Consider the following 22,428-nt stretch of genomic DNA (forward strand, 5'->3'; position numbering starts at 1 on the left):
CTGTTCCTTCAGCATCCCCCTCAGCCCCCACCCCACTGTGTCATCTCTGTCCCTGTTCCCTGAGCGCCCCCCTCCTTTGCCTCCACTGTGTCTCTCTGTACCACGTCTGCTGTCTCCCACATCCCCCTTTGTTCCTCCTTCTGTCCTAGTGATCATCATAATGTGGTAATATTGTTTACGCAAAATTCAACTTAAAATTTCGCAATTACGATTACTTGTAAACACAATTTTAAAATTGAATTGATTTCACATAATCTACACAAACTTCCATAGGGTCCCAAAGCTGGATCACAGGATTGCTTTAAAAGGTATAAAATGTGTATGCAGAACTAGGAACTCGCTATATAGAATAGTGTACCACAGCAAAATGTTACTTTAAATCGATTTTCTCAAAAACTACAAGGTCTTTCTGAAATTATTATTTTTTTTGTTTCCATTTTCGAACCGTTCATATTCAGGGGTCATTCGAAAGTCGGGGACTACCTGTAGTGCGCGCACACACATTAGTCTTTATTTGTATATTTTCCTTTTCAGTGATGTCACCAGGCAGCTCTTGTACATTACCTTGTATTGCATCTACCTTCCCTCTGGGAAACCAGTGAAACTGCTCATTAATTAAACAGTCCAGGTGTCATGTCAGATATGTTCTAGTGAATTTCACTTTCCCCTTGCGCATGATGCTAGTTATACAGCAGAGACTTCAAACCGCTCAAGAGAGAGAGCCCAGAAACTGAATGAACTCATATGTGTATCACCTTCCAAACCCCATGGGCATATTAGAATTTACACATACACGTTAGGCTAATGTTGCAGTGGTTGTCACGGTAAAATGTATTGTTTACGGTCTTATTAGATGAGTCAGAACGTTCAGGCATATGGTTGTTAAACAGATCACAGTACTTAACTTATGTGTACATAAACCAGCCCTACAACCATTCTTACACGTAAATTACCATACAACGCATTTACAATAATTGAATAAGCAAGTACCACTTTCAATAAAATATTGATCCAGAATTGTATGTAAACAAATTAAAATAGAATGACTTGCTTAACTGGTTTGGGACCGCATGTAGTTAAAACTACGCTGCACTCGTGGTGCCTAAGCCTCAGGTAGCGTAGTTTTAACACCGCCCGATCCCGAACATGGGATGTGTTAGTGTATTCCTATCGGCACTGAACTCAGCTGTCTAAAGACAGCAGAGCTCCATAAAGGGGCCCATAGACCTAACGATTTTCCCGCCGATATACAGCCGTTTCGATCACAGTGATCGAAACGGCTGTGAAATCGCCGCACACACCGCTGACGTGAACGATCGATTTTCATCCGAAATCGATCGTTCACGTCGATTCCCGTCGACCCATCCGTGCGGAAGATTTTTCACGTTAGCCGGCGGGTTGGGAGTGCGTCGTTAGCAGCTTTGAATGCCCGACGACCGACGCAATACATCGGTAATACATTACCTGCTCCAGCCCGTGTGAGTCCCCTGGTCTTCTTCTCCGCTTCGGCCTCCAGAGCTACACAGAACTTCCTGTCCCGGCAGGAAGTTTAAACAGTAGAGCGCCCTCTACTGTTTAAACTTCCCCTGGACAGGAAGTTCAGTAGCCGGAGCGGAGCCAGAGTGGAGAAGAAGACAGCGGGGACTCGCGCCAGCCAGAACAGGTAATGTATGCAGGGGGGGGGGGGGGGGGGGGGGTTGGTTTCAACAGCGGCAGCTCCACAGATTGTGATCGGTTTCAGGCTGAAATCGATTCACAATCTGTTTGCAGTAAAGGTGGCCATACGATCCCTCTTTGATCAGATTCGATCAGAGAGGGATCTATCTGTTGGTCGAATCTGATGGCAAATCGACCAGTGTATGGCCACCTTAACTCAGCCAGGAGCCATTTTCATTGGCTCCTGATCTCATGAACACTGTGAGCCAACCACAGTGATCAGGAAGTGCAAAAAAAAAAAAAAAAAAAGGCTCTGGTTCTTAAAAAGGGCCAGAGCTGTTTGTTCGAAAGCAGTTAACGTGAACCAGAAGTGAGGTAACTCACTTCAAGATAGATACTTACCTAAGAGGGAAAGCTCAGGATACCATAGAGTCTTCCTGTTCCTCCACGCTGGCACCATGCCCAGTCAAACTTAGTCAAATATTGTTTCAGTAGTCTTAATGTCCCTAAGTACTTCCACAGATGAGCACTTCCGTACTGCACACAGGTGAGCGGGGCTCCTGCGTGCGCAGTATGGATGCACTCTTGTTCTGAAGTACTTCTGACAGCTTCCCAAAGTCAGCCAAAGCATTAAAAGATGAGAAAGTTTAACTGGGCATGGCATAGACTTGACAGGGGAGGAACTGGCAAGCTCTATAGTATCCAGAGTCTTCCAACTCCTTAGACAAGTATCAAACCCGAAGTGAGTTTCCTCACGTTAATGACCAGGAGTGTTTTATTCTTAATAAGATCGACTTATTTAGTTCAGATGGTGTCAAGCATGTATGGCGTCAACCAGGTAAGGAGTACAAAGACAAGTGTGTCTTGCCTACACTCAAGCATGGTGGTGGGAGTTTGGGGCTGCATTCGTGGTGCGGGACTGGGGAGCTACAATTCCTTGAGGGAACCACGGATGCCAACATTTACTGCGACATACTAAAGCAGAATATGATCCCCTCCCTTTGGAAACTGAACCAAAACCATAATTCCAACGATCCCACACACCTCCAAGATGACCTGTGCCCCGCTAAGAGTTAAAAGTGCTGGACTTGCCAAGCATGTCTCCAGACCTAAATCCTATTGAGCATCTGTGGGGCACCCTCAAACAGAAGGTGAAGGTATGCAAGGTCTCATCCATCAGGTTCATTATGTATGAGTTGAAGATGATTCTAATGGCAACTTATTAAGCTTTCGTGAACTCCATTCCCAAGGGAGTTAAGGCAGTGCTGGAAAAATAATGGTGGGCTCACTAAATATTGACACTTTGAGCACAATTTTTTTTTTTTATTAGAACGCTTTATTGAGCAAATCAACAGATATACAAAGCTTTTGAAAGCAAAACAGATAAAACACTAAATATTAACACTCCAGCTAAACAGCAAAGAAAAGAAAAAAAAGAAGAGGGCCTCAAGAGAGTCTAGCCCAGTTAGTCGGACCGCTTGGCCTGGGAAATGGGGTACCAAGTACCTCCAGCTGAGATCCCAGGAATCAGTCCGTCCCATATGTCCACAATATGATATTATATTGCTCTCTCTGACACATACATAAAAATAAAAAAAACACACATAAAAATAAAAAACTAAAATAAAACCCTGCATATAACATCTGGTTACAAGAGTCCTAGTTTGCTCCAATCTTATAAGCCATACTATAATTAATGTACACATATGTCCAGGGGAGATTAAGAATGCCTATATGTTTTCCAGGATTCCCAAACGAGATCAAATCTTGTCATATTCTCAATACTATAAAAATATACTCGATCCATTATCATCATTAGGTCCAGACGTTGAGTAACTAGTGTTAACTCCAGATCGGCGGATTTCCATTTGAAGGCTATTGACCACTGAGCGGCTAGTAGCATATATCTGTAGAGAAGCCTAAATCTACCTGGCACATCATCATTAAAGGTATATAATAAGGCCTGGGAAGCAGTCAACGAAACCGGAAAGCCAAACACCTCCCGAACCATGGTTTTCCATGAGTCCCAAAACCGCTGTGCTCTGGGGCAGTCCCAAAAGACATGCATCAACGATCCTTCCATTCCACATCCTCTAAAACAAGTCGATGGAACCGAAGGATACATTTTATGAATTTTAGTCGGAGTATGATACCACCGAAACATGATCTTGAGCGCCGTGTCCTTTACCATATTAGACTTGACTACCCCAGAGACAGCGGTTCGGATATAAGACCAATCTGTGAGATCTAATTCAATTCCCAAGTCTTGTTCCCAGGCTCTCATATATGACATTTTATTCTCACTATCCCGACCTAGCAACAGGGCATATAAAGATGAAATTAATCCTTTTCGTCGTGAGACTTTGAGCACAATTTTGAGGCCTTTATATGTGTTGAAAATCGGCAGACACGCAGCCCCCAGGGGTGATTTACAAAATAGACAGGGCAGGTAATTATAACCTCATAGCATATGTGATATTCACTGAAGGTCCACTTTAAAGTGAACCAGAGATGAAGCACCCTCATGTATTTTACCATATATATCAGTGGGAACATTAGAGAAAACACCTACCCTGCTCTCTGTTTCATTCTGCACTGCACAGCCTGCTTGTTATCAGCCCTGATAAAATACCCGACTGAGCATTCAGTCTGGCTTTGCTCAGGAATCATTATAGCGGAGTCTGTCTACTCAGATGTCTTTTCAAGTCCAAGCCTGCCCCATTCTGGCTCTGCTCAGGAATCATTATAGCTGAGTCATTATAGCAAAGCCAGACTGAATGCTCAGTCTGGGATTTTATCATGGCTGATAACAAGCAAGCTCAGCAGTAAAGGATAAAACAAAGAGCAGGGTAGGTGTTTTCTCTAATGTTCCCACTGATGCATATGGTAAAATACATGAGGGTGCTTCGTCTCTGGTTCACTTTAACCCATTAGCATCTTCAAACAAAATATTTTGTTTGAAGATGCGCACTGATTTAACCACTTCAGCCTACAGCTTCGAAAATCTTATGCATCCAAGCAATGTTCACCTCCCATTCATTCGCTAATAACTTTATCGCTACTTATCAAAATTAATTGATCTATATCTCGTTTTTTCCGCCACTAATTAGGCTTTCTTTAGGTAGTACATTTTGCTAAGAGCCACTTTACTGTAAATACATTTTAACAGGAAGATTAAGATAGAAATGGAAAAAAAAACATTATTTCTCAGTTTTTAGCCATTATAGTTAAAAATTAATACATGCTACAGTAATTAAAACCCATGTATTTTATGTGCCCATTTGTCCCGCTTATTACACCATTTAAATTACGTCCCTATCACAATTTATGGCGCCGATATTTTATTTAGAAATAAAGGTGCATTTTTTCAATTTGCGTCGATCACTATTTACAAGCTTATAATTTTAAAAAATGTAATAAGATACTCTCTTGACATGTATATTTAAAAAGTTCAGACCCTTAGGTAACTATTTATGTAGTTTTTTTTTTTTTAATTGTAATTTTTTTTATTATTTTTTTTAATACAAAAATGTATTTGGGTAATTTTAGTTTGGGAGGTAAATAGCCAATTTTAGATGTAAAATAATGTATTTTTTATTCAATTCAGGTATGTGGGTGCAGTTTACTATTTGGCCACAAGATGGCCACATTCAAAAAGTTCCTAGATGCGAACGATGTCGCATCTAGGAACTAAAATGAAGAGAAGTTGTTTCCTGGGGGCAGAAATACCACGCTCTCTGATGAGAAAGCGTCGGTATTTCTGCCGGGGACTTGGATCGGTGAATGGGAATTATATTCCCATTCACTGATCGGGGGGGCAGCGGGAGGCAGCGGGGGCGCGCGCGGGCGCGCGCCCGATCGCGCGCACCACACGGCTGCAGCACCACTGCCTATCTGGACGGATATATGCGTCCAGATATGGCGAAGTGGTTAAACTTCAGCCACCAGAACTCTGTGCCTGGCTCTTCTACTGACCACATATGCTATTGCTCCGTTGTTATTGCCTGATGAAGTGGGATCAAACCTGCGAAATGCGTTGCATATTTGGAGTTCATAAATAAAATACATTGACTGTCTTTACTACAGTCATTGTGTGTCTACTTGGAGGAGGTAAGTCCACCACTACCTCCTCTATTTACCAAGAATTTGGTTTTTAAGCTCATTTAGCTTCCTTTTATCCTTTTGGCGCCTCTGTTCTCCTGCATAATGTTATTACATGTGATCAGGGTTTAAAAGATAGTATCAGTGGTGCAGCGCCACCCGGTGGTGGAGGAGAGGTAATAGAAGAGTGTGCAGGAAAATGACACACATTGCCAGCTACACCACAAGTGAGAACCTAGCCTCATTGTCTGGAAATGTATCTTTACAAACCTAAAATATGAGTATGAAATGAGAAGGAGATTCCCAGTACTTATTTTAGTGGCATCTAGTGATGGTCATGTCTAGAACTTATGGAAAAAGCATGTGATTTGTTTGATCAGCTGTTGTATTATGCACATATTTCAGCATAACTTCATGTAATAAATTAACCTTTGTTTAAATGGAACCACATCCGCTACACGTCCATGCAAATGTATGCAAAGCATTGGAGCGTTAAATGCACTATAGTCATGTATTTTGAGCGCATACTTTAACCTTACTTAAATTGCATGTAACTGCTCTGGCACTGATAGTTGCTTCTGATAGTTGAAATCAAATTCTATATGCATAAATTTGTTTGAACGCTGTTAATTATTATTTATTTTTGATTCACATTATACAGTGTTGTCTGTAGTATTTGTTATAGGTAGAATTATGTTTTTGATATGCTGTTAGTGCTGTGGCATTAAGCACCTTGTTTGATGATTGTAGGCACTGCTATTTGGCCTTAGGAAGTGGGTATGCATTTACAAAACGCGTTGCCAGTGCAATAAAATTCTATTAATACGTGAATTTGTCTACATTGAGGTAAGCCATCTCACTTTCATTTTATTTGTTTTTAACGCATTTTAACTTCTCTGGGCGCCACATTCCCCTTTATCCTGTTTGATCAGCTGATAGATTTGCAAAGCTCTGATTTGCTGTGGTCACATCCTGCTTTAGCACATGATCATGACTAGCAAATCAGAGTCTTACATATGTATGTATATGTATGACCAAAATGATCACATGCTTCTCTATGAGTTCTCCTAGATATGAACATCAATGGTGGCAACCCTCCACCCAAATAGTGGCGTGATGGTTTTTTTGCCTCCAGGTAACGCACTGCATGAGTTAACAAAAGCTGCCACTTCACTGCATTAAAAGGAACCAAGCGGCACTTTTGTTCTTGGTTACTAATAGCTATAGGAGCTGCCATGTTCCCCCCTCCCCTTCTAGCTGCCCATTATTTATCCAGGGGAAGGTATGAAAATGTAGAATAGTGAAGAAAAAACACAAAGAGGTCCGGGAGCCCAATCTGGTGCAATATTGTTAGTTGGTATGGATAAATTAAAAGATAATTGAGTATATACTCACAAAGGCGGGTTGCAACAAGGCAACCACTCGTGTCTGCAGGTGGAGAAATACCGTCCCCACTCGGCCTTTAGTATCCAAGACGGTCGCTTCTCCTTTTAAAAATGGTTCTTTCGTCGAGGGACTCGACTGGACCACCCTCAATACAAAGTATGTAAGTGAGAGTATAATAGGATAACAGGTAGGTAGGAGGCACCCGGTCTGGGTAATGTCATAGTACCAAAGTATCAAATAGTATCTAAACCAATCTCTATAAGTATGGAATAATTGAATTGTTTCCTACCTCATAGATGTTTGGCAGTATACAAAGGCAGGAGAAGCTTACTAATAAGCAAACGATTTTATTGGTGCACTTTAGACAACGCGTTTCTTGGCTCTCAGCAGCTTCCTCAGGTCAATACAAGTGCTTTTAGGGACAAATGGCAACACTCAGATCACGTTACAGCAACATAATATTAAAATTAAAATACAAGACAATATTGAAAATTGTGTTTTTTCACATACACATCATTATAAGTTTCTGTTAAAAATAGTATGTACATCTTTTTTTGCACACATTTCTAATATGACAAAAATTTGACAAAAATGTATCTTGCTATACCTAGGGCAAGTTGTATTCATTTTAGGGGTCATAGGAAAACGCCCTCAGTAAGGGGGGGGGGGGGGGGGGGTGGGTTTGTTAAAGAGAATCTGTATTGTTAAAATCGCACAAAAGTAAACATACCAGTGCGTTAGGGGACATCTCCTATTACCCTCTGTCACAATTTCACCGCTCCCCGCCGCATTAAAAGTAGTCAAAAACTGTTTTAAAAATTTTGTTTATAAACAAACAAAATGGCCACCAAAACAGGAAGTAGATTGATGTACAGTATGTCCACACATAGAAAATACATCCATACACAAGCAGGCTGTATACAGCCTTCCTTCTGAATCTCAAAAGATCACTTGTGTGTGTTTACCTTCTGTCCCCAGCTTCTCTCATGCACTGAACATTACAGGCTTCCTGCAGACAGCTCTGCCTATGTCGTTAATTCCTTAGTATGTGACAGACCAGCTCCTTTCACAGCCTTCAGAGGAGGATTTTTATCCAGCTCTCTTCTATCACTGATAAGATAGCAGAGAAGCTGCTGGCTTATGTAAATAAAACACACACTGGAGTGTGCATAGAGGAACAGTTCAACACTGAAGAACTTGGCAGCCTTCCAGACACAGGCCGACAAGTCTGACAGGGGAAAGATACATTGATTTATTACAGAGATGGTTATAGTAGAAAGAGCTGCAGCAAGCCAGATCACATTAGAATAGGTTTAGGAACTTGTAGGATGGTAGAAAAAACGTTGTAATTTTTGTTACAGAGTCACTTTAAGCCCCATGGGAGATAGTTAAATAGTGTAAAATATATATATTCTTCCACTGTGTGCCCTGTATACCAAGTGGATACAAAAGGGCTGCTGGAAGTATATGAAGGGGTCCCTGGTGGACGTCTACTCTTAATTACATGGAGAGGTATGTGGCTCATTCATCCCAGTTGGATGGTGAGCTATGTATCAAATAAAATAAATGGGGAGGGCGTGGGCGGAAGGGCTGTGTTCATCTATTTAACAAAAAAAAATATATAGAAATATATATATTAACAGCTTGCCCAAATATATATGCGCAGGCAGCGCTGTTCTAAGCTATCAGGTGCTGAGCTAGTTAGAAAGCTAGCACAATGCTAGCACGAGATTGGAATGTGTGTTAGAGGGACATACCTGTGTGATATTGGGAACGAAAATCCGGGCGCCAAAGGTGCGCCGCTGCCGCTGTGCAGGATATTTAAAGAATGTGTACCTGCGTCTTCCTATAGGAGGGTGCGGCGCCGTGTGGTGACGTCATTACGTCCCGCATAATCCCATCAGGTCGGTGGCCTGCTGGAGCTGGGATTCAGAGGGCATACGTAGTGCCGGTGGCCATCTTGGTGTAGTCTTTAGGTAGTGTGTGATGCGGCGGCCATATTGGAGGTGGCACTAAATATAAAAGGGTGCCGGTGGCCATCTTCCTGGGGTCTAAGATCTGATACAATGCTGCGGCCATGTTGGAAGTGGCCTGAAGCATATTAGAGTATGGGAAAAGGAAATTATTACGTAGTAGTGACTGTTTTTTTTATATTTTATTTTTTATTACTATTATTATCAAAAAGGGGATTATGTAGGAGAAAGATACTTGAATGTATCATATAATTTAAGGATGTATTGTATAAATTAGTGAACTTTAGAGTGACATATAAACGTATGAGGCCTGTTTTAGGGCTAAGATAGCCCTCTACAGGTCAGATATGGAAAGGCAACTATAATATTCCCTGTTTACCCCTGTATATAGTTGTAGCTAACTGAACTTTATCGGGAAAACATAAAAGAATAGACAATATTTTTAATAACGCTTTAGTCTATTTATAATAAAACCATTAGTAAAAACCATGGGTAAAAAACTATATAAGAAATATATAAGAAATACCACAGATAAACGAATATACATAAAATGCTAGATACAACTAAGCATACAGACAAAGTGGGGATCAGACAAAGGTGGGCTCTTATGGGTCTTGATGGTACAAACTAATTCTTCAGTGTCCATATATATAGAGCTGTGGCACGTCACTTGTGTGTGTAATGTTTATACTTTGGAAAATACCTAAGGTATAGTAAAAAGATTGCAAGTGGTTGTTTATGTGTGGGGTCCTGACCACTATGTTATAACTCTCAAAAGGGGTATACATCCGCCTACCACAACAGAAATATAGGCGATGATAGTGTTCCTAAGGGAGGAGGGTAAAAAATTGTTGAAATTTTACTCGGGGGTACTTAAGTGGGTGGGGCTCACTAACTATATCCTTGTAATGTAAGTGGTATAAAATACAGGTCCCCATCTATTCCAATCACAGGTTATGTTCTAAGCATATATTCAAGCCATCTGGTTGTAAAGTGTTTAGCTGGAAAATCCAGTACATTTCTCTGGCTTTTAATACATTGTGTCTGTTGGGGATATTTTCCCCGATTCGTTCAATCGGACAGACTGTTGTTCCATCTATGGACTGGTTATGGTAATATCTATAGTGACATGAAAGACCATGTTTCAAAAAACCTTTTTGAATATTTCTTTTGTGTTGTCCCCATCGTGTTCTCAGGGGTTGTGTAGTTCTACCCACATATTGGATCCCACACGGGCAAGTGATCAGGTATACAATAAAATTACTCGAGCAGTTCATAGGGTTCTGAATGATGAATGTCGTCTTATTGGATGAGGATATGAAACTTTTTTGATCCATTTGGAGTAGTGGGCAGCATAGACAACGTGGTTTCATGCACGGTCTGCTGCCCTTTGTGGCGTCTGGTCTTGGGATTCCTATTGCGGTATTGGTCTTTATTCTGCTCGGTGCCAACATGTTCTTCAATGTCCTAGCGCGATGAAATATTTGTTTAGGTTTGTTGGTGATATCCATTTTAAGGAATGGATCGTTCATCAAAAGAGACCAATGTTTATTTAATATGTTTTTAATTGAACGATGGTTGTTGGAATATCGTGTTATGAAGCTTGGTATCACTTCATTATTTGTCTGTCCCATTTTCTGTTTCTGTTGTGCTGGTCTCTTTAGAATTTCTTTTCTATCTGCCATCTTTGCTTTTCTTTTTGCTTCTTTTACAAGGTTCTTGGGGAAATTTTTTTCTTTGAATTTTTTTGTGAGTATTTGGGCTTGGGAGTTGAAGGTTGTGATATCTGTACAATTTTTCCTGATTCTTAAAAACTGACCATATGGTATATTGGTTTTCCAGGGTTTGTGGTGGCAGCTATGAAAATTGATATATGAGTTAGAGTCCACTGTTTTGAAATGATTTTTGGATTTGATCTGGGACTCTTCATGATAGACGACTATGTCCAAATATTCGATTTTTTCTCTACTGTAGTTGGAAGTAAAAGTTATCCCCCAGTTGTTCCCATTGAGATAATCTTTAAAGGTGTTAATCAGTGAGATGTCACCGTCCCAGATGATGAATAGATCGTCTATATATCTCTTATAGAGCACTATGTTTTTGTTGAATGGATTTTCTGGGCCCAGTAGTAGGGTTTCTAGTAGGCCCATTGTTAAATTTGCATAGCTGGGGGCAAACCCCGCCCCCATCGCCGTCCCTCTGGTCTGTAAATAGGTTGTGCCCATAAATTCAAAGAAGTTGTGTGTGAGAATATAAGCTATTGCTTGTATGATGAAATACTTCTGTTTAGTTGGTAGTTTCGTGCTGGAGATAAGATAGTGCCAGACTGCCCGGAGTCCAATATGATGGTGGATGTTGGAGTAGAGAGAACAGACATCCAGGGTCACCCACGCATAGGAACTCTTCCATTCAATACCTTCTAGTTCTGCCAATAGTTGGGTGGAATCTCTAAGATAGGACGGTAGTTGATGTACAAGGGGCTGTAAGTGTAGATCCACTAATTCTGAGAGGTGAAATGTTAATGACTCTATTCCAGCTATGATTGGGCGACCGGGTGGGTTGGTGACTGATTTATGGATCTTCGGTAGGTGATAGAAATGCGCTACTGGTGGGTTATGTATAGTGATATATTCTTTTTCTGTTTTGCTGATGATTCCTTCGTCATAGGCACATTTTATCATTGTGTCCATAGTTTTTTTGTATTCCTCCGTGGGATCTTCGTTCAGTTCCATATAGTATTCCTGGTCTTGTAGTATTCTTTTTGCTTCCCTGATATAGTCCTCTTTATTCATTATGACTACCCCCCCCCCCCTTATCTGCAGATTTTATTACTATATCATTATTCGATCTCAACTTCTTCAGGGCACACTTCTCCTCTTTCGTTAGGTTTTGTTTACCCTCCTGAGTTTCCATGTCTCTGAAGTCTTGGAGGACTTGTTTATAGAAGCTTTCGATATAGGGTCCGCGATCGTTCGTAGGGTAGAAGTTGGACTTCTTTTTCAATTCAGTGTAGATGTATCTCTCTGTTTCCAATTCATTGTGGTCGAGGTACATTATGTCCTTATCTGGTTCGTTATCCAGGATCAATGGTGTGATTGATTTATCTTTGGTCTCGGGGTTATTTTTTAGCTTCTTCATAGCAAAATGCCGCTTGAGCGTTAATTTCCTCGTGAAGGAGTTAAGATCTACAAACAGCTCGTAGAGACTTGAAGGTTTTGTAGGACAAAAAGATAGGCCTCTGCTTAGAACTTTTTCTTCTGTTTCCTGAAGTGTATATGTGGATAGGTTAAAAATCAGTTTTTTAGCTATGGTGTTTTTATTTACACTGAGAGTTTGCGGTTTGGTTTTTTTGCCCCCTCTTTTTCCCCTTTTCCTTTTTCGTCTGGACTTGGTGCTTGTCTCTTTTTGGCCCTCATGGGTGAGGAGATCGTGAGGGGACTCGGCCTCCCAATCGGGTTTGGGAGTCTGGGCCATAGTTGTGGGGACTCTCCCATGATTGTCGGGAGTTCTAAAAAAGATGACGAAGTCGTTTTTTCTGTAAGACTAGATTCTGAGCTACTGTGTGGTCCAGATGAATAATAATCTGTAATGTGTTTGGAGTTAGACCGATTCATTTGATTGGCTTTCAATGGCTTGTTGAATCTGGGAATCTTGGTGGAATTTAACGGGGTGATGGTGGTCGCAAGCGAGGTAGACGGTTGTAGTGAGTCCTGTCGGGGTCCTTCTATCTGTAGGGTTTCCCCCTCCTCAAATCCTGGTTCCTGCGTCTGTGGATCATAAATACTCAAATCCAGCAAATCTTGATCGGAATTTACTCTCTGGGTGTTGGGCCCAAACTCCTTCCTGGTCTGTTCTTTCCCTATAGGTGTACTGAATACTTCCAAGTCATCTGGTTCATTTGCACATTGACGCATTCCAATGTTATTTTTCAGTGCAAAAAAAGATGTATATACTATTTTTAACAGAAACTTATAATGATGTGTATGTGAAAAAACACAATTTTCAATATTGTCTTGTATTTTAATTTTAATATTATGTTGCTGTAACGTGATCTGAGTGTTGCCATTTGTCCCTAAAGGCACTTGTATTGACCTGAGGAAGCGGCTGAGAGCCGAGAAACGCGTTGTCTAAAGTGCACCAATAAAATCGTTTGCTTATTAGTAAGCTTCTCCTGCCTTTGTATACTGCCAAACATCTATGAGGTAGGAAACAATTCAATTATTCCATACTTATAGAGATTGGTTTAGATACTATTTGATACTTTGGTACTATGACGTTACCCAGACCGGGCGCCTCCTACCTACCTGTTAAGGTATGAAAATAGCATCTATGGCTAAGAGCAGGGGCTGCTGCTGGCTTTCTGGCAGCATGATTTTTTTCCTGATTTTAGGGTCTGAAACGTGCTGAAAAGACTCTAAAATCCAAAAATAATCATACCGCCAGGGAGCCTTATGTCCTAAAGTGTTTTCCGGCGCATTACATCGCAATGTATGGGAACACTTTGATTTACTGTGAACAGTAACATGAAAGTCAATGGACTTCATGTTACAATGCGTGTCGAACACAATGGGGTGTATGCAATAAACTGCGTTATGCAGAATTACGCGTGCACATTTTTAAAGCATGACGAGCAGAGCAAAATGCAACACATTAACCACTTGAGGACCACAGTCTTTCTACCCCTTAAAGAGGAGCTGTTAGGTATAAGGTCTCAGAGAAAATAAACACATATATCAGTAGCTAAATATTGGCTGTACTTACATTACATATGCATTTCACTGTCCACGTTTGGATTTCACAGAATTTTTATATAGTATATGCAGAGAATGATGCTCCTGACAGCTCATGGCAGGTTCCATGTTTGTCTGTCTCCTATGAAGCCAAATGTGTCATCATGTCCTCCCTGCTTCCTGATCACAGAAAAGCTCGTACTGAATAACACTAGTGTGCAGTGAATATTAATTAGCCATGTGGCTAGGAACAATAGCGGACTCCTGCAGTGTACTCTGCCGGGAGATTTATCAGTGCTGTGCGCTGGACTGAGTTACATGCTATTGTTACTTGACCCTGTAACTTCTCATTAGCAGCCGAGGGGAGAGCCCCAGAATGCTTTGCAGTATGGTATGCGGCTTGCGTCTTCTTAAGAGCTTGGGAATAACAGCTTTGCTGATAAGCACACATAAAATGTAAGAGAGGTTTTTATCTTCAGTAATGCCTTTTTGGCTTCCTTCTAAACTGTTTAACACAGGAGAATAGGAGGTTTAAATTAGCTTTTGTAGCCTGACAGTTACTCTTTAAGGACCAGAGCCTTTTTCTCCATTCAGACCACTGCAGCTTTCACGGTTTATTGCTCGCTCATACAACCTACCACCTAAATGAATTTTACCTCCTTTTCTTGACACTAATAAAGCTTTCTTTTGGTGCTATTTGATTGCTGCTGCGAGTTTTAGTTTTTATTATATTCATCAAAAAAGACATGAATTTTGTCAAAAAAATTATTTTTTTTACTTTCTGTGCTGACATTTTTCAAATAAAGTAAAATTTCTGTATACATTTTTGTCCAAATTTATTGTGCTACATGTCTTTGATAAAAAAAAATCCATTCAGTGTATATTAATTGGTTTAGGTAAAAGTTATAGTGTTTACAAACTATGGTGCAAAAAGTGAATTTTGCCATTTTGAAGCATCTCTGACTTTCCTGGCCACCTGTCATGTTTCATGAGGTGCTAAAATTCCAGGATAGTATAAATATCCCCCAAATGACCCCATTTTGGAAAGAAGATATCCCAAAGTATTCACTGAGAGGCATGGTGAGTTCATTGAAGATTTTATTTTTTGTCACAAGTTAGTGGAAAATGACACTTTGTGACAATAAAAAAAGTTTACATTGAAATCTGCCACGGACTCACTATGCTCCTCTCTGAATACCTTGAAGTGTCTGCTTTCCAAAATGGGGTCATTTGTGGGGTGTGTTTACTGTCCTGGCATTTTGGGGGGTTCCTAATTGTAAGCACCCCTGTAAAGCCTAAAGGTGCTTATTGGATTTTGGGCCCCTTAGCGCAGTTAGGCTGCAAAAAAGTGCCACACATGTGGTATTGCCGTACTCAGGAGAAGTAGTATAATGTGTTTTGGGGTGTATTTTTACACATACCCATGCTGGGTGGGAGAAATATCTCTGTAAATGACAATGTTTTGATTTTCTTTACACACAATTGTCCATTTACAGAGAAATTTTTCCCACCCAGCATGGGTATGTGTAAAAATAAATCCCCAAAACACATTATACTACTTCTCCTGAGGACGGCGATACCACATGTGTGGCACTTTTTTGCACCCTAACTGCGCTAAGGGGCCCAAAGTCCAATGAGTACCTTTAGGATTTCACAGGTCATTTTGCGACATTTGGTTTCAAGACTACTCCTCACGGTTTAGGTCCCCTAAAATGCCAGGGCAGTATAGGAACCCCACAAATGACTCCATTTTAGAAAGAAGACACCCCAAGGTATTCCGTTAGGAGTATGGTGAGTTCGTAGGAGATTTTTTTTTTTTGTCACAAGTTAGCGGAAATTGATTTTAATTGTTTTTTTTTCACAGAGTGTCATTTTCCGCTAACTTGTGACAAAAAATAAAATCTTCTATGAACTCACCATACTCCTAATGGAATACCTTGGGGTGTCTTCTTTCTAAAATGGGGTCATTTGTGGGGTTCCTATACTGCCCTGGCATTTTAGGGGCCCTAAACCGTGAGGAGTAGTTTAGAAACCAAATGTGACAAAACAAGTAAAACAATTTAAAAACAAGGATAAAAGAAACTCACATACGGGGCCCGTGCACTGGGAACCCTGAAAAAGTAGCGCGCATAAAATGGTCAATAGAAGACCTCAAATAAAATGGTGCGACAGGCGGCACCATTTTATTTGAGGTCTTCTATTGACCATTTTATGCGCGCTACTTTTTCGGGGTTCCCAGTGCACGGGCCCCGTATGTGAGTTTCTTTTATCCTTGTTTTTAAATTGTTTTACTTAATATGTAATAAAGACGGTTTACACTTAGATGTGCCGTACATCTCTTTCATGTCACTATCCTACTGGACTCTCCTTTGGCGAGTCTCTGCGACCTCAGGACATCTACTATATTCCGGAGGAAGTTGTGGTGTGCAACATCGCTGGTGAAACGACACCATTTGAAAGCTCTGCAGACCATCTATCAATCTCGTTTACAACCTTATAATGTGGGTTGTTGGAATCTGGTAAGCCTTGCTTCTTTACCCTTTTGTTCGAAGATTCTGTATACCAGAAAATGACGAAAGCTGTATTACTATAGACCTGCGCTGACTTTATATATTCATTGCTTGTGTGGACTTTTGGACATTGTCCTTCTCGGCTGCGGTCGCCTTCTGCCTTGGCGCTGACACTTGTTGTTTATTAGGATCAGATCCTTACATATACTTTTTATCTCAACATGTCATGTCACATTGGGCCTGATGCAGTAAACTATGGTAAAGTTGTTGCGCCCAGGCAGTGCATAGCAATTTTACCATTACTATCACCAGGAGGAACCTCCCCTTAATCCTTAGTGCCATGTCTGTTGCATGGTTAACATGCTTGATACCATAGCAACGCGTGCATTAACCCAGCAACGTGCATGGCATGAAGGATTAAAGTGGACCTGTACTCAGAACTTCCTCTCTGCTCTAAAAAATAAGCAACATACTGCACATGTGCGGAATAGCGACGTGAGCGAGGATGCGCAGACGCAGTGGACCGAACATAAACCGTTTTTGCGGCGGGGGACCAGAGCATAGTTCCAGGACGGCATGGACACAGGGCAGCAGAGGGGAGGAAGGGGGGGGGGAGGGGGTTGGGCTGGTAGAAGCACCAGGTAAGTAAAAAGCTTTTTTAAGGTTTCAGTCAATGTTCCTTTGACCAAGGATTGGACTTCATTCCAATCAGTAGCTGATACCCCCTTTCCCACAAGAAATCTTTATCTTTTCACGATTAGATCATCAGGGAGGTCCTGTATGGCTGATACAGGAAGTGCAGAATTTAGGCAAGTTGTATTTTTGAGGAATAATTTTATTATTGAACAACAACCATGTTCTCAATGAACCCAAAAAACTCAATATCAAAGCTGAATATTTTTGAAAGTAGTTTTTAGTTTGTTTTTAGTTTTAGCTATTTTAGGGGGATATCTGTGTGTGCAGGTGACTATTACTGTGCATAATTATTAGGCAACTTAACAAAAAACAAATATATACCCATTTCAATTATTTATTTTTACCAGTGAAACCAATATAACATCTCAACATTCACAAATATACATTTTTGACATTCAAAAACAAAAACAAATCAGTGACCTATATAGCCACCTTTTTTGCAAGGACACTCAAAAGCCTGCCATCCATGGATTCTGTCAAGAGTTTTGATCTGTTCACCATCAACATTGCGTACAGCAGCAACCACAGCCTTCCAGACACTGTTCAGAGAGGTGTACTGTTTTCCCTCCTTGTAAATCTCACATTTTATGATGGACCACAGATTCTCAATGGGGTTCAGATCAGGTGAACAAGGAGGCCATGTCATTAGTTTTTCTTCTTTTATACCCTTTCTTGCCAGCCACGCTGTGGAGTACTTGGACGCGTGTGATGGAGCATTGTCCTGCATGAAAATCATGTTTTTCTTGAAGGATGCAGACTTCTTCCTGTACCACTGCTTGAAGAAGGTGTCTTCCAGAAACTGGCAGTAGGACTGGGAGTTGAGCTTGACTCCATCCTCAACCCGAAAAGGCCCCACAAGCTCATCTTTGATGATACCAGCCCAAACCAGTACTCCACCTCCACCTTGCTGGCGTCTGAGTCGAACTGGAGCTCTCTGTCCTTTACCAATGCAGCCACGGGCCCATCCATCTGGCCCATCAAGACTCACTCTCATTTCATCAGTCCATAAAACCTTAGAAAAATCAGTCTTGAGATATTTATTGGCCCAGTCTTGACGTTTCAGCTTGTGTGTCTTGTTCAGTGGTGGTCGTCTTTCAGCCTTTCTTACCTTGGCCATGTTTCTGAGTATTGCACACCTTGTGCTTTTGGGCACTCCAGTGATGTTGCAGCTCTGAAATATTGCCAAACTGGTGGCAAGTGGCATCTTGGCAGCTGCACGCTTGACTTTTCTCAGTTCATGGGCAGTTACCGTATTTTTCTGACTATAAGACGCACTTTTTCTCCCCCAAAAATGGGGGGAGAAAGTCAGTGCGTCTTATAGTGCGAATGTAAGGCCAGGTGTCCGCTCGGGGGCCAGCTCTTACCGCACCCAGCAGTGCACGCCAAATCCTCTGCTTCTTGAAGTACTTAATTGTGCTTCAGCTGCTTTCTACTTGTCTCTACACAGTTTGCCCACTTCTATGCTGGTTGGTTTCTCCTGGCCCCGTCATCCAGGATCCAGCCGGCATCTGGCAGCTCGATCTCATGCCTGTGAGCTCTCGGCTGTAGTCCTCCTCCGCTCCCGCTCCTCCCATTCCCGGCTTCCCGTCCTCGTCAATGACCCCTGCGCACGCATCCAAGGTCCGGCAGGCATCTAGCAGCTCAATCTCATGCCTGTGAGCTCCCGGCACTAGTCCTCCTCTACTCCCGCTCCTCCCACTCGGGGACCTGCTATTCAGCTGCACAGCTCCTCTTTGTCCTGCGATGCAGCCAGGTCAGACATCCACAATGTTTTCATGCTGCTGCTGCTGGAATGTCAGAGGTTGCGGTTGCCATGTGGTTTACTTTTTACGCTGGAAGCACGTGACCCGGAGGCAACACTTCAAACAACTGGCACGACTCTGAAAGTGTTGGCTGGATGAAGCACACTGCTGGATGGGTGAGAGCCTCCGTGATGTGTGTAGTATAGCTGAGTCAGTGAGTGTACTGTAGTTGAGTCTAGTGAGTGTACTGTAGTTGAGTCTAGTGAGTGTACTGTAGCTGAGTCAGTGAGTGTACTGTAGCTGAGTCAGTGAGTGTACTGTAGCTGAGTCAGTGAGTGTACTGTAGCTGAGTCAAGTAAGTGTACTGTAGCTGAGTCTAGTGAGTGTACTGTAGCCGAGTCAGTGAGTGTACTGTAGCCGAGTCAGTGAGTGTACTGTAGCTGAGTCAGTGAGTGTACTGTAGCTGAGTCAGTGAGTGTACTGTAGCTGAGTCAAGTAAGTGTACTGTAGCTGAGTCTAGTGAGTGTAGGGTAGCTAAGTGGAGTGTAGCTTGCAGTGTAGTTAGTGTAGCTATGAGTGTAGTTAGTGTCGCTGTGAGTGTAGTTGGGAGTGTAGTGAGTTTAGGTGGTGGGAGCAACAGAACTTAGTGTAGCTGGGCAGTGAAGCTTAGATAGAGACAGTTTTTTTAGGAAAAGATCCATAAGACGCTCCTACAACATAGACACACCAGGTTTAGTATTTTCTTTTTTCCCCCCTGATTTTTGCTCTCTAAACCTGGGTGCGCCTTATAGTCCGGAGCGTCTTATAGTCCGAAAAATACAGTATTTTGCGCCTTGGTTTTTCCACACGCTTCTTGCGACTATTTTGAATGAAACGCTTGCCATGTGGTTTACTTTTTACGCTGGAAGCACGTGACCCGGAGGCAACACTTCAAACAACTGGCACGACTCTGAAAGTGTTGGCTGGATGAAGCACACTGCTGGATGGGTGAGAGCCTCCGTGATGTGTGTAGTATAGCTGAGTCAGTGAGTGTACTGTAGTTGAGTCTAGTGAGTGTACTGTAGTTGAGTCTAGTGAGTGTACTGTAGTTGAGTCTAGTGAGTGTACTGTAGCTGAGTCAGTGAGTGTACTGTAGCTGAGTCAGTGAGTGTACTGTAGCTGAGTCAGTGAGTGTACTGTAGCTGAGTCAGTGAGTGTACTGTAGCTGAGTCAGTGAGTGTACTGTAGCTGAGTCAAGTAAGTGTACTGTAGCCGAGTCTAGTGAGTGTACTGTAGCCGAGTCAGTGAGTGTACTGTAGCCGAGTCAGTGAGTGTACTGTAGCTGAGTCAGTGAGTGTACTGTAGCTGAGTCTAGTAAGTGTACTGTAGCTGAGTCTAGTGAGTGTACTGTAGCTGAGTCAGTGAGTGTACTGTAGCTGAGTCAGTGAGTGTACTGTAGCTGAGTCAGTGAGTGTGCTGTAGCTGAGTCAGTGAGTGTACTGTAGCTGAGTCAGTGAGTGTACTGTAGCTGAGTTTAGTGAGTGTAGGGTAGCTAAGTGGAGTGTAGCTTGCAGTGTAGTTAGTGTAGCTATGAGTGTAGTTAGTGTCGCTGTGAGTGTAGTTGGGAGTGTAGTGAGTTTAGGTGGTGGGAGCAACAGAACTTAGTGTAGCTGGGCAGTGAAGCTTAGATAGAGACAGTTTTTTAGGAAAAGATCCATAAGACGCTCCTACAACATAGACGCACCAGGTTTAGTATTTTCTTTTTTCCCCCCTGATTTTTGCTCTCTAAACCTGGGTGCGCCTTATAGTCCGGAGCGTCTTATAGTCCGAAAAATACAGTATCTTGCGCCTTGGTTTTTCCACACGCTTCTTGCGACTATTTTGAATGAAACGCTTGATTGTTCGATGATCACGCTTCAGAAGCTTTGCAATTTTAAGAGTGCTGCATCCCTCTGCAAGATATCTCACTATTTTTGACTTTTCTGAGCCTGTCAAGTCCTTCTTTTGACCCATTTTGCAAAAGGAAAGGAAGTTGCCTAATAATTATGCACACCTGATATAGGGTGTTGATGTCATTAGACCACACCCCTTCTCATTACAGAGATGCACATCACCTAATATGCTTAATTGGTAGTAGGCTTTCGAGCCTATACAGCTTGGAGTAAGCCAACATGCATAAAGAGGATGATGTGGTCAAAATACTCATTTGCCTAATAATTCTGCACTCCCTGTATTGTGGTAAACCCCTCCATCAGTGTGATGTCATGACCAAGGTCCTGACAGTTTGCTGTCTGTGAACCTTGTTGCATTGTGGGAAATAACTACTTTTTTCAACAGCCAAGCAAGCAATATCTCCCTCTGTGCATAGAACTCTCATTAACCTCCTTAGCGATAACCCCGTGCTAGACACGGGGTAAGCCACCGCGGAGGATTTCTCAGGCCCTGCTGGGCCGATTTGCATAATTCTTCTTTCAAACACGCAGCTAGCACTTTGCTAGCTGCGTGTTTGGTCCAATCGCCGCCGCTCACCGCGATACATGCCCCCCGCATACCCCTTGCGCAGCCTGGCCAATCGCCGCCATGCTGTGCTATGGGTTGGATCGGGACTCCCTGTGACGTCACGACGTCGATGACATCACTCCGTTCGTCTCCATGGCGACGGGGGAAGCCCTCAAGGAAATACCATTCAGAACGGGATTTCCGGATGGGCATACGCGCCGGCGGCGATCGGACTGTATGGGGGGACGCCGCAGGGAGGGGGGAAGCATGTAGCTAGCGCTAGGCTAGCTTCATGCTAAAAAAAAAAAAAAAAAGGTTAAAAAAAAACCCCCGCGGCCGCAAGAATCATACCGCCAGGGAGGTTAACAAACATTCAGTACAGATCATCTGGCAGAACTAAAGATATCACCACCAGTGATACATTTCAGGCTATAAATCAGGGAGAGGAAAGATTTTACAATCGGCAAACATCAATTAAATAATCTAATTAATAGTGTAAACAATAAGCAATGTTATATAGTATGTTATTTTTTTCACTACAGCTCTTTAACCACTTAAGTCTATCTGGACGGATATATCCGTCCAGAGAGACTGTGTTGCTGCAGGAGGCACATTATCCCGCGCGCGCTCCCGCTGCCTGCCGTTAGTTCCCCGATCAGTGAATACATGAGTTTTAATTACGGTACCAAGTATTAACCTCCTTAGCGGTATGGACGAGCTCAGCTCGTCCATTACCGCCGGAGGGTGCCGCTCCGATTTGCGCCAAATAAAAAGGTGCACACGCAGCCGGCACTTTGCCAGCCAGCCGCGTGTGCTACCTGATCGCCGCCGCGAGCAGCGGCGAAAGAGGGTCCCCCCAGCCGCCCGAGCCCTGCACAGCCGGACCAATCAGTTCCGGCCAGCGCTAAGGGCTGGATCGGAGGCGGCTGACGTCACTCCGCTCGTCGACGAGAAAAGCAAAACAAGGAGGGATGCTCATCGCGGCCCTTCTTGTTACTTCTGATCGCCGGAGGCGATCAGAAGTACGCGGCAGGAGCGCCCTCTAGTGGGCTTTCATGCAGCCAACTTTCAGTTGGCTGCATGAAATAGATTTTTTTTTTTTTAATACAAAAAAACCTTAATCTTAATAGAACGCCAGGGTGGTTAATTTTAAACT

The 22,428-nt window shown here is 42.5% G+C and overlaps 1 protein-coding gene across 1 annotated transcript in view; it reads right to left on the bottom strand.

The window, feature by feature from the left end:
• Window positions 1–22,428, bottom strand: part of LOC137535560 (opsin-VA-like) — a 378,568-nt gene that overhangs the window by 354,945 nt on the left and 1,195 nt on the right. The window lies entirely within an intron of this gene.

The sequence above is a fragment of the Hyperolius riggenbachi genome, chromosome 10 (assembly GCF_040937935.1).
Source record: "Hyperolius riggenbachi isolate aHypRig1 chromosome 10, aHypRig1.pri, whole genome shotgun sequence".
Taxonomy (NCBI): Eukaryota; Metazoa; Chordata; class Amphibia; order Anura; family Hyperoliidae; genus Hyperolius; species Hyperolius riggenbachi.